The sequence below is a fragment of the Chiloscyllium punctatum genome, chromosome 23 (assembly GCF_047496795.1).
Source record: "Chiloscyllium punctatum isolate Juve2018m chromosome 23, sChiPun1.3, whole genome shotgun sequence".
Taxonomy (NCBI): Eukaryota; Metazoa; Chordata; class Chondrichthyes; order Orectolobiformes; family Hemiscylliidae; genus Chiloscyllium; species Chiloscyllium punctatum.
In genome coordinates, this window is record NC_092761.1 from 23614122 (window position 1) to 23627659 (window position 13538).

Consider the following 13538-nt stretch of genomic DNA (forward strand, 5'->3'; position numbering starts at 1 on the left):
CAAGATTTTGATGGAAACATTTGTAACGGAAAGAGTGATTAGAAGACAACAGGAGCCATAAAGTCTGACTTTTACCAAGGTATAGATAATGGTTTATTTAGCACTCGCACTGACGTCAAGATGGCGTCTGGCGATACCATGGAGCTGGGAGAGGGTAGCTTTGGTGATGGAGAGAATACCAAGACATAAATCAATTCGGGGAAAATAGGTACTTTGTTATTGTGAACAGTCTTGTTTTCACATGTTTGTGTGTGCGGGGGTGTGGGCGGTTCTGAAATGTGTGGGTAATGAATGCATTTGCATTTGAAACTGAAGACAATAGTTTCAGTATTTACTAAATATAGATAACAGAAATAGCACTGAAGTTCACCATGGGATTAATAAATCGATAGTGATGGGGAGACTTACCAGGAACACCAACAATAGCGAGCATGGGATAGTAACCAGCCTGAATAATCAGCAGTACACCTAATATCCGAACTGGTAATATGTGCCAATACCAGGAAAGATACAAAAGACCCCAAGATAAACTCCTGTCCATTGTTGCAGCATTCCAGTCTATTGTTCTTAGATTCTGAACCATTGATGCGTCATTCCAGTCGACTGTTCTCAGATTCTGATCCATTGTTGTCATATTCCAGTCTAACGCTCTCAGATTCTGATCCACTGTTGAAACATTCCATCTACTGTTCTCAGATTCTGGCCCATTGTTGGAACATTCCAGCCTATGGTTCTCAGATTCTGATCTCTCCTTTCCCTGTCGCTGCAACTGCTGATCCTTGTCAGTGTTGCTGGTGATTCATCTGCATCAATAATGGGATAAAGCATTGGAAGAAGCCCCGTACAAATAGAAGAGCAAAACCATCCAGTGACATAATTAGGATCCATGGAGAGTGACATCAATCACAGTCATTGAACAAACAGATCCAGATAACTCCTTTTGGAATACGACCTTCAGTTCAAAATAACAACTGGATCGAATTGAATGTTGACATCGCTGGCTAATGGTCACATCTCCCATTTCCATTTGTTCTCGTGAAGTTAATTGTGAGGGAGAATTATTGACGTTTTCTTAATGCGGGTTAGATGATTCTGCTGTGTTATTCATTTGCAATACTGTAACCACCTGAACGCTCCACCATGACCATCCACAACAAAAAAATCACAATGTAGATGTGGTTTCCATGCTGGTCTCTACTTGACTAGAACAGGCGACAAGCAACAGATTCTCAGTGGATATATTTGCCCTGACCATACACAGGAAGTATGGATATGTCTGGACATTCCACTCGTGACAATGCTGAATCTTCGACACACAATATGATTGAGCACTGTTTTATGTAAACTAACAAACACCTTAATACATTGTATTGGCTTCAAATCGGTAAGACTTACATTTTTGGCATTCAGTCCAAAGCCAAATGTGGCATGTTCTCACAAAGCCAGTCCTTTTACAGGGTTATGTTGTCCTTGGTTTTTTTGAAAGAGGGTCTAAAGGACCCAAGATTCCAATATGTCAGAATTTTGACAGGTTCGTTGGGGTCCTTTTGTTTATACCTAACAGAACATGCCTCATCCAAGAAGCCTTGTAAGTCTCTAAAAAGTACCCTGTATAATCAAGAGGACCTGTCCAGCTCCCTAGCTGTACAGGTTGGATCAGTTCGGGGTTAGTTGAGTCAGAGTCACTGGACGCTCTCTGCCTCCTTCTGCCCTTCCGACATTATAACCAGTAAGCAGTTGTGTCAGTTTTATTCTTGGTGCTTAGGGGTTTTGTTTATTGGGATTGTTGCAAGTATATTGGAACATCATCTTTAAATCGGTATAGCCTGTCAGGTTCGGATACGATACGTTATTCAGGTATTCTGTTTTCGGTTCCTTATGTTTCATTTGGTAATTTGGCAAATAAATGTCATTTGTTTAAAACTCGGCAGTCTGACCAGCTAATTCACTCTGGGAATATCAGCTATACACTAACCTTCAACAAGTAGCAAATTTATCGTCCGTCTACCTGCTTAAAATGTTTTGAGTGTTCGGGTCTGGTCCATAACAGATGAGGGGCCTTCGCGGAATTTAGACTGCGAGTGGCAGGTGATATTGTCTCTTATTTCGTGTGTTGATTTGGTGAGTAAACAGAGCTTCAGATAGCAATGGTTCCTGCAGGAACAAAGCTTGTTTTGGAGGTGGAGAAAGTGACCTTGGGGGTTTTACAAAATGCACGTAAGTCCAAGCTGCAGGAATTAGTAGACAAAGGGAGTTAAAGCTACCGTCTGATGTGAGGAAAGATGAGATGGTTACAGCAGTAGCTCAGCATTCCAATTTGCTGGAAACTCCATCAGGATCTGTGGAGATGACTAAACTTCAATCGCAAAAGAGGCAGCTTGAGTTGGAACCAGAGGTGAAGCAGTTTGAGCTACGACTACAAAAAGAAGAGGAAGAAAGATAACGAATAGGTTTAACAGAGGAAAGAGAAAAAAATAAATAGCTTCAGCAGGAGAGAAAGAAAAAGAGGGAGCATTTGAGCTTCAGAGGTGGACACTTAGAATGGAAAGTCAGCTGAAAAGGATGAGGATGAAGACTGAAGGTCAGCTTAGTGAGGTACAGACTGAAGATGGGTAAACCCGTGGTGAGTCCAAAGCCTGGTGAGAAATGTGTTTCAGTATATTCACAGCTTGCCTAGATTAATGAGGAGGAAAGTGGCTAAAGAATTTCAGTGGGCAGTGACCATGTAGGTTTTGTTGAGCCAAACAAAACTTGTAGGTAGAGCTAGTGAGGTATGTACAACACTATCAGAGGAGGGATCTGGGGAGTATGAGGAGAGGAAAATATACATATGAGCATGTGCCAAAAGCCTACAGACAACGTGAGGAATTTAAGGAAGGATCCTGGTCGAACGCATATTGAGTTGGAAAGAATCAAACAAAGTAATTTTGATAGATGGATAAGAGCTTTAAAAAGAGAGCAAACCTACGATGCTCTGAGAGAGACAATTACTTTGGAGGAGTTTCAGCATTCACATAGTGCAAACTCATTTGGAAGATACTAGAGTAATAAAGGCAAGGCTGGCAGCTGAAGTGGCTGATGATTATGACTGGTGATTATTGTTATAAAACTTGTTTTGGCTTCCAGAGTCAATTTCAGTCCATGATGGATAAAAATTGGGGCAAAGAGAAATCCCCACGTAGAAAGGGAGACGTAGATCTCGGTGAAGGCAATACTTGAAGGAGGCAGAGAAGATTTTTTTTTAAACTCCAGTGTTTTCATTGTAACAAATTAGGGCACATGAAATCATTGTTTTGGTGGATTCAGAAAAAAACACAGACGTAGGAAAAAGGAATAAATCTGGGAGTTTTGATGGAGTGGTAACAGAAAGCACAGTGGAAACTAGAAAGCTGCATCAGAGCGTATAATCTGATTGGAGGTTTGTTACGGAGGGAGTACCAGATCTGCTTATAAAATATACCTGCAAAGGGAAAGTTTATTCACATAGGGCAGGTAAAGAGAATGCAATATTAAGAGACACCGGATCCTCTGTGAATAGATAAGGAGATATGTACTCCTGAAGGTATATTTCCAGAAAAGGTACAGCGAAAGGCAATTCAACATGAGACAAAAGGTGCAAAATCATGTAATGTGAGCATAGCGTCTCCAGAAAAGTGTGGGGAAACTGTGGTAGAGGTATTGGACAAACTCTCAGCTCCAGGAATACAATTTGTTCTTGCGGAAAATATAGCTGATTCAGTGGTAGGATTACTGCTACTCTAGTTGAAAAGCCAGTGGATATGCAGGCAACTGAATCAATGTAGGAGTCTTATCCTTGAAATTTTCCTGATTGTGGGTCACAAAGTCCCAATGTCACGAGTTGAAACAGAAAATACCAAAAGTGTAAAGATAAGGAAGCTTCAGTGGCATGAACAGATACATTGTTCCATCAGAAAGTTGAGACAAAACAGGAGCAAATAGGTGATCATGTAAATATTTTTTGCTCAGCTAAACTAATTGAGTCACAGCAGAAAGATAAAAGTTTAAAGCAGTTGTATCAAAAAGCACATACGTTAGGAATTTTGAATGTATCCCTGAGCTTTATTACCTTAAAAATGATGTCCAAATGAGGAAATGGAGACTATCATATATTCAAGGAGATGAGAAATGAGAAGAGATTCATCAAGTCATATTGCCAATGTGGTACAAAAACGAGGTGATGCGAATGGTGGATGATTTACCACCGAGAAGTCAGTTCGGAGTGAGGAAAAAAAACAGACTGAATACAGAGACATTTAACTGGCCTGGACTGCAACAGGATGTAGTTGAATTTTGCCAGATGCATCATACATGTCAGGTAGTTGGAAAAACACAAGCGATAATAAATCCTGCACCTTTCATAACTACTCCGGCATTTGAGGAACCTTTTACAGGAGTCTTAATTGATTGGCTAGGTCCCAGACCACAATCAAAAGAGTGGGCATCAGTATTTTTTTTGACAATAATGGATGCATCGACTAGATTTCCAGAGGCCATCCCAAGGTGCAGTATCACAGCTAAAAGAATTGCAAAGGAATTACTCTTTCTTAAAAAAAATAGATACGGACTACCAATGAAGATACAGTGAGATAAAGGTTCAAAGTTCACATCTAATTAATCACGATAATGTCTTAGGAATGAAGCAATTCAAATCTACTGCAAACCATCCACAATTGCAGGGAGCCCTAGAAATGTGACATTAAACATTAAAGACCATGTTGAGGGCTTATAATCAGGATTATCCAGATGATTAGGGTTAGGGAATTCCATTTGTATTTTTTGTGATCAGGGATGCCCCAAATTAACTGAGCAAATTCGTTCCATTGGAATTATTTTTGGAGCATTAAGTGAGAGGACCATTAAAATTGATTAAGGAGAAAATAGTAAATCAGAGTTCAAAGGCCACACATTTGGACTCGGTCTCAAAATTTAAGGAACGATTAATAGCGATGGGGAGTTGGCTAGACAGCATTTAAAAGAAATGCAACATGCAATAAAACAGGAAGCAGATAGGAAATTTTAAAAAATGCAATTTTGTTATCGGGGATAAGATATTACTGTTAGTTCCAGTTATAGGTGAAACTTGAAAAGCAAGGTTTAGTAGACCTTATCAAACACAACGGATATTGAGTGAGAGTAACTACTTGATAGGGACTCCAGAAAGAAAGAAATCTCACTGCGTATGTCATGTGAATATGCTCAAAATGAACTTTGACAGGTAAGGACAGCCAGAGAACTAGGTGTTAATGATTACGGCACAGAAGGAAAAAACAACTTCAGAGGATTCTGATTCGGACATTCCTCAAATTAAAGTGGACAATGAGGTAGTTGTTTAAAAATGTGTTGCTGGAAAAGCGCAGCAGGTCAGGCAGCATCAAAGGAGAAGAAGAATCAACGTTCCGGGCATAATCCCTTGTTCAGGATTGAGGAGGGTGTGCCAAGCAGGCTAAGATAAAAGGTAGGGAGGAGGGACTTGGGAGAGGGGCATTGGGAATGCGATAGGTGGAAGGAGGTTCAGGTGAGGGTGATAGGCCGGAGAGGGGGTGGGGGGGGGAGAGGTCGAGAAGAAGATTGCAAGTCAAGAAAGCGGTGCTGACTCTGAGGGTTTGGACTGAGAAAAGGTTGGTGGAGGGGAAATGAGGAAGCTGGAGAAATCTGCATTCATCCCTTGTGGTTGGAGGGTTCCTAGGCAGAAGGTGAGTCGCTCTTCCTCCAGGCGTCGTGTTGCCATGGTCTGGTGATGGAGGAGTCCAAGGACCTGCATGTCCTTGGCGGAGTGGGAGGGGGAGTTAAAGTGTTCAGCCACGGTGCAGTTCGGTTGGTTGGTGCTGGTGTCCCAGAGGTGATGTCTGAAACGTTCTGCAAGTAGGCGGCCTGTCTCCCCAATGTATAGGAGGCCACATCGGGTGCATTGGATGCACTAAATGATGTGTGTGGAGGTGCAGGTGAATTTCTGATGGATATTGAAGGATCCCTTGGGGCCTTGGAGGGAAGTGAGGGGGGAGGTGTGGGCGCAAGTTTTTCATTTTTTGCAGTTGCAGGGGAAGGTGCCGGGAGCGGAGGTTGCATTGGTGGAGTGTGTGGATCTGACAAGGGAGTCATGGAAGGAGTGGTCTTTCCGAAACGCTGATAGGGGTGGGGAGAGAAATATATCCTTGGTGGTGGGGTCCGTTTGGAGGTGGCAGAAATGACGAAGGATGAACCGATGTTACTGGAGGTTGAAGGGTGGTAGGTGAGGACTAGTGGGGTTCTGTCCTGGTGGTGATTGGAGGGGCGGGAAGTTTAGGAGATGCGGTGGAGAGCATCGTCAACCACGAATGGGGGGAAATTGCGGTGTTTGAAGAAGGAGGCCAGTGGATTGTTCGGTATTGGAATTGGTCCTCCTGGGAGCAGATGCGGTGAAGGCGAAGGAATTGGGAATATAACCCCACCTTTTCCTCCACTACATTGATGACTGTATCGGCGCTACCTCGTGCTCCCACGAGGAGATTGAACAGTTCATCCACTTTACGAACACCTTCCACCCAGACTCAAATTTACCTGGAGAGTCTCAGACTCCTCCCTCCCCTTCCGAGACCTCTCCATCTCTATCTCGGGCGACCGACTCAATACGGACGTATACTATAAACCGACTGACTCCCACAGCTACCTAGATTAAACCTCTTCCCACCCTGCCCCCTGTGAAAAAGCCATCCCACGTTTCATTCCAGCTCCAACTCTGACATGTCCCTGTAGATGAGGAAAACTACTGAACTATATCCAGTCCCTGAATAGGAGAATAATTACAATCTGATCAATTACCACACCCTCAGTCCCATCTCGACAGACAAATTGGTGGGAATACGTTTCGATAAAGCTGTCAAGTAGCAACGAAATAATCAGGTCAGTGTGGTTTCTGATAGGTCCCCATGTGGAGATCGTGCTGCAGTGGGCATATCATTGGTTTACGAATCCAGTCCAGGCCAATGATCTGGCAGCTGTTGGAAGTTAAAAATAATTAATAAAATATCGATATCTAAAATCTGGTGTCGGTAATAGTGTCCAATATTGATTGTAAACATCAGTCTCCTTCCCCAAGTGATCTCCCGTGCCTTCTTGGCCTAAAAGTGACTCCAGACACACAAACATGGTCTCTGAATCGGCCAAGTGAGACACTCAATTGTATCAAACTACTCTGAGGTCTTAAAGGATAAAACCTGACAGAACATCTAGCATCAACCTCGTTATCAGAAAAGGGAGTGAGAAACACAGTTCTGTCGACCCTGCATAGACATCCTTCCTAACATTTGAGAGCTTATGACAACATTTACAGAGCTTTCCCACAGACTGAACAGAAACATCTGGAGAGGAGGAAGTCATTCAGCACATTGAGCTTTCCGCATACTATTTCATGGCCGAACATCTCCTCAAAGCAGTTTTCCCCACACAATGTTCATATCCCAAAATATGTTTAAACATTGTGAAATATAGTGCCTTCGGCCCATCAATATATAGGGAGTTCTCTGATAACACATGTTTAGTAAGTATGATTTGACTGCAATGTGATTCGTGAACCATTTTCTAGAAAGTGAACTAACATCCCTGCTTCCAATCTGTCACACCCTGTCAGAGTTTATATATCTCACTGATATCTCCACTCATTTTCCTAAAGCCCATGGAATATAGGCCCAGTCACCCCAAACTCTGCTCCCACAACTAACTGTCATCCCAGAGATCAGTCTGTCATCCTTCACTGCACTCCCTCAATGTCAGATTTGCCCTTTATTAGGTAAGGACACCAAAACTGCACACAATACTGCCCAATGTTCGAGATGGGGTCCCACCAAGGCCCTGTACAGTTGCAGTAAATGACCCTTACTCCTGTATTCTAAATCACCCTGAAATGAAGGTGAATAAACCATTTATCTTGCTACCTGCTTTCTGCTCCTGCAATATTTCTTTCAGTGACTAGTGTACAGGGAGATCCAGATTCTTTTCAATGTTACATCTCCCTACTTGCTGAGTCTACATACACTGTATACAGCGCGCCAATGCCATTCCCAGTATTGACTTCCGTGTTCAGAACTCACTGCCGTACATGGACTCGGAATGCTGCGCAGAAATAAACAAAAATGCAACTTAAGATTATTTATATATCAACAAATTTCAACCAATCCCTTTTCAAATGATAGGCTGCCATTCAATTGATCCCATCAATGTACACAACCTCTCATCTCTGCCATTGCTCTCCATCTGCCAGGTACTTGCCCAGTCACTCCACTTGTCTCAATCAATTTGGAGCCTTTTTTACATCCTCCTCATCCACTCACAAGCTGACATCGTTTAGAGCTGTCAGCAGTCTTGGGAATATTGCAATTGAGCCCCTCAACCAAAGATATGATGTGTATTGGGAATAGTTGGATGCCAAATCTCGACCCTTGTTATATCCTCCAAGCCTTCCATTCAAAAAACATGGTTTTATTCCTACTCACTGTTTCCTGCCAACTCTCCCATTCTAAAACCATGACCATACATTAGCCCCAGTCCCAAAGGATTCGAATTTGCACAATAGGCTTGGGGCTTTATCAAAAATCTTTCTGAAAATCCAATCGTATTGCGTTGATACCTTCTCCATAATTTTGCTAAAAGCCATTTTCCCAAACATGATTCCTATTTCATAAACCTCTGTTGACTTTGCCTATGCCCATTAATTTCAGTCCAATATTTTCTCTAAAACATTTTAGTTACTAATTTCATTCTATTCCCTTTTTCTCACCAGACTAAAGTTCCCGAGTATTGCGAGGAAATGTTATTTTTGTTTTTTCTTCTTCTGTGAAGGCATAACCGAAGTATTTGCTCCATTGATCTGCTATTTACCTGTCCTCAATTAGCTGCTATCAGACTGTAAGGAAGCTGCACCTTTTTCTCTTAATTTTGCCATTGGCGCATTTTCAGAAGATATTACAAGTTCACTCATATACACTGTGATAAGATATTCTTCAGAAAACCATCAATTCCTATCTTAAGCTGCTGAATGATTGACCTTCCACAGCCATATAATCACAGAAGCACAGACTCTGTACTATCAGAAATACAGCACGGTCGACATTAGTCCCACTTTCCAACACAAAACCTGTCGCCGTGAATCTTATGGCATTTGAAGTGCACAACCATGTATTTTCTAATGGTTTTGAGGTTACCATGACAATTCCCTCTCACGAAGTGCATCCCAGACCCAAACACACTTTGCATCAAAAACAGTCCTCAAATCCTCACTAAGCTTCAAACCCTTCACTTCAAAAGTGTGTCCTTTTGATTAAAAGGACCAGCTGCTGTCTATCCACCCCATCCATATCCCTCGTAATCTTATCCTCCTGATTCAGGTCCCCCTTAGCCTTCTCTGCACCAAAGTAAACAATTCGAGCTTATCCAGGCTCTATCCATAGCTGATACGCTCCATCCCAGGGAGCATCCTGGTGAATCTCCTCTGCAACCCCTCCAGTACCATCACATCCTTCCTGTAATGTAGCTCCCAGAATTGCACACAGTATTCCATCTTGGCTAATGAAAGTTCCACATAGCTCTTATAATCTATGCTTCGATATGTGAAGGCTATGTTTACGCTCCCGTACGCTTTCTCAAATTGTGTGTTACCCTGTCCAGCCACATTCAGAGATGTGTGGAGAAGCACCCTCTCAGCTTCCTAGTGTGTTGCCATTCATTGAGTCCTTGCCTGTCTGGTTCCTTCTTCCAAAGTGCATCACCTCATATTTATCAGGGTTACATTCCATCTGCCATTGATCCACCCATCTGACCATTCCATCTGTATCTTCCTGCAACGTAAGCCCTTCCTCTTCACTGCCAACTACCCGGCCAATCTTTGTATCAAACACAAACTTACTTAAGACACTCCCCACCCCTCGTCCATATTCACAGCTGCATCCTTCATGATAAAGTTTAAAATCAGAAAACATCAGGTTGTAGTCCAACAGGTTTATTTGGAGGCACGAGCTTTCAAAACGCTGCTTCTTCATCAGGTGGTTGTACGCTTTGATGAAGCACTTCAAAAGCTATTCCCACCGAATATACCTTTTGGAGTATAACCTGGTGTTATGCAATTTTTAGCTTTGTCCACCGCAATCCAACACCAACACCTCCGAATCACAAATATTAAGAGACACAGCACTGATCCCCGTGGTGCACCATTGGACACTAGCCTCCAATCACACAGACAGCCCTCTACCACCACCCTCTGTCTCCTAACAATTAGGTTAATTTGGTTGCAACTTGGCAAGTCACTAATGAGTCCTACCTGTTCCCTAGTTAGAACATAGAACATAGAACATAGAAGAATACAGCGCAGTACAGGCCCTTCGGCCCTCGATGTTGCGCCGATCAAAGCCCACCTAACCTACACTAACCCACTATCCTCCATATACCTATCCAATGCCCGCTTAAATACCCATAAAAAGGGAGAGTCCACCACTGCTACTGGCAGGGCATTCCATGAACTTACGACTCGCTGTGTGAAGAACCTACCCCTAACATCAGTCCTATATCTACCCCCCCTTAATTTAAAGCTTTGCCCCCTTGTAATAGCTGACTCCATACGTGGAAAAAGTTCTCACTGTCAACCCTATCTAACCCCCTAATCATCTTGTACACCTCTATCAAATCACCCCTAAACCTTCTTTTCTCCAATGAAAACAACCCCAAGTGCCTCAGCCTTTCCTCATAGGATCTTCCTACCATACCAGGCAACATCCTGGCAAACTTCCTCTGCACCCGTTCCAGTGCCTCCACATCCTTCCTATAGTATGGCGACCAAAACTGCACACAATATTCCAGATGCGGCCGCACCAGAGTCTTATACAACTGCAGCATGACCTTAGGACTCCGGAACTAAATTCCTCTACCAATAAGAGCCAGTACGCCATATGCCTTCTTCACTGCACTATTTACCTGGGTGGCAACTTTCAGAGATCTGTGTACATGGACACCAAGATCCCTCTTCTCTTCTACACTACCAAGTATCCGACCATTAGCCCAGTACCCCATCTTTTTGTTACTCTTACCAAAGTGAATCACCTCACACTTAGCTACATTGAACTCCATTTGCCACCTTTCTGCCAAGCTCTGCAGCTTCTCTATATCCCGCTGTAGCCTGCCACATCCTTCCTCACTGTCTACAACTCCTCCGACTTTTGTATCATCCGCAAACTTGCTCACCCAACCTTCTAACCCTTCCTCCATTTAATTTATAAAAATGACAAACAGCAATGGTCCCAAAACAGATCCTTGCGGAACACCGCTAGTGACTGCATTCCAAGATGAACCTTTGCCATCAACTACTACCCTCTGTCTTCTTCCAGCCAGCCAATTCCTAATCCAAACCTCCAACTCACCCTCAATGCCATATCTCTGTATTTTCTGCAGTAGCCTACCATGGGGGACCTTATCAAACGCCTTACTAAAAGCCATATATACCACATCTACCGCTTTCCCCTCATCCACCTCCTTTGTCACCTTCTCAAAGAATTCAATAAGGTTTGTGAGGCAAAACCTGCCCTTCACAAAACCATGCTGACTATCCTTGATCACATTATTCTTATCTAGATGTGCATAAATCCTATCCCTTGCAATTCTCTCTAAGACTTTGCCCACAACAGAAGTGAGACTCACTGGCCTATAGTTACTAGGATTATCCCTACTCCCCTTCTTGAACAAGGGAACCACGTTTGCTAGCCTCCAGTCCTCTGGCACTACTCCTGTAGACAAAGAAGACACAAAAATCAAGGCCAATGGCTCTGCAATCTCCTCCCTTGCTTCCCAGAGAATCCTAGGATAAATGCCATCAGGCCCAGGGGACTTATCTATTTTCACCCTTGCCAGAATTTCCAACACCTCTTCTCTACATATCTCAAAGCCATTCGTGCCTCAGTATTCATATCGACAACAATGTCCTGTTCCTGAGTGAATACTGACGAAATGTATTCATTCAGTGCCTCCCCAATCTCTTCAGCCTCCACACGGAACTTCACATTACTATCCTTGATTGGACCTATTCCTACCCTAGTCATTCTTTTATTCCTAACATACCTATAGAAAGCCTTAGGTTTTTCCCTAATCCTACCAACTAAGGACCTTTCATGTCCCCTCCTTGCTGCTCTTCGCTCTCTCTTCAGGTCCTTCCGGGCTACCTTATAACTCTCAATCGCCCCTATTGAACCTTCACGCCTCATCTTTACAAAGGCCGCCCTCTTCCATTGAACAAGGGATTCCAATTCCTTATTAAACCACGGCTCCCTCATACGACCCTTTCCTCCCTGCCTGCTAGGTACGTACTTATCAAGGACACTCAATAGCTGCTCCTTGAACAAGTTCCGCATATCAATTACGCTCTTGCCTTGGAATCTACTTTTCCAATCCACACATCCTAAGTCATGCCTCACCGCATCATAATTTCCCTGCCCCCAGCTATAACTCTTGCCCTGTAGTACACACTTATCCCTCTCCATCACTAGAGTAAAAATCACCGAATTGTGGTCACTGTCCCCAAAGTGCTCACCTACCTCTAGTTCTAATACCTGGCCTGGTTCGTTACCCAGAACCAAATCCAGTATGGCCTCACCTGTTGTTGGCTTATCTACATATTGTGTCAGGAAACTCTCCTGCACACATTGGACAAACACTGACCCATCTAACGAACTTGAGCTATAGCTTTCCCAATCAATATCAGGAAAGTTAAAGTCCCCCAGAACAACCACCCTATTACTGTCACTCTTCTCCTGAATCATCTTCGCAATCCTTTCTTCAACGATTCTAGGACTATTAGGAGGCCTGTAAAAGACTCCTAACATTGTGACCTTACCTCTCCTATTCCTAACCAGTTATTCTGTTCTGCTGGAGACACTTGTAGAATATCTGGTGATTCTCCCGAATCTTTCCTACCAGTAGGTTTCCATGCCCCTGTATTAGTCACTCCCATCCAAATGATGAATTTCCTCCTTATTGCAGTCTTAACTGGCCTGTCCCAGATCCTGCCATTATTTGCCTTGAATGTGGAATAGACAGCGAGGGAAACGTTCTGTTAATTTCCAACTTGTCAAATGTTTTGTGAATTATCTAAATTTCACTGTGACCCACCTCTCATTCTTTGAAACTCTCGAGAACACAGGCCGAGTTTCCTCATCAGGCAATCTCACCATCTGAGGGATTAATCTGGAGAATGCCCACTGCACTTCCGCTCAGGTCAGTATATTCTTTCCGTGATTCGGTCACCAAAACTGTGCACAATACTCCAGCTACAGTCCTACCAACACGCTGTGAAACTGTTTCAACATGTCTTTACATCAATGTTCTGACTCCCTTAAATGAAGGCGAACCAAACTTTAACTTTCCACTTCCATATATTCCTCCAAATACCCTTCACATTCATTGCATTTACGAACTCACTGAGATCTTATAGAAACCCTTCCGAAAATCCAATATATGCCACTTCTACTCTTTCCCCATTATCTATGCTGTAAGAAACAACTTCA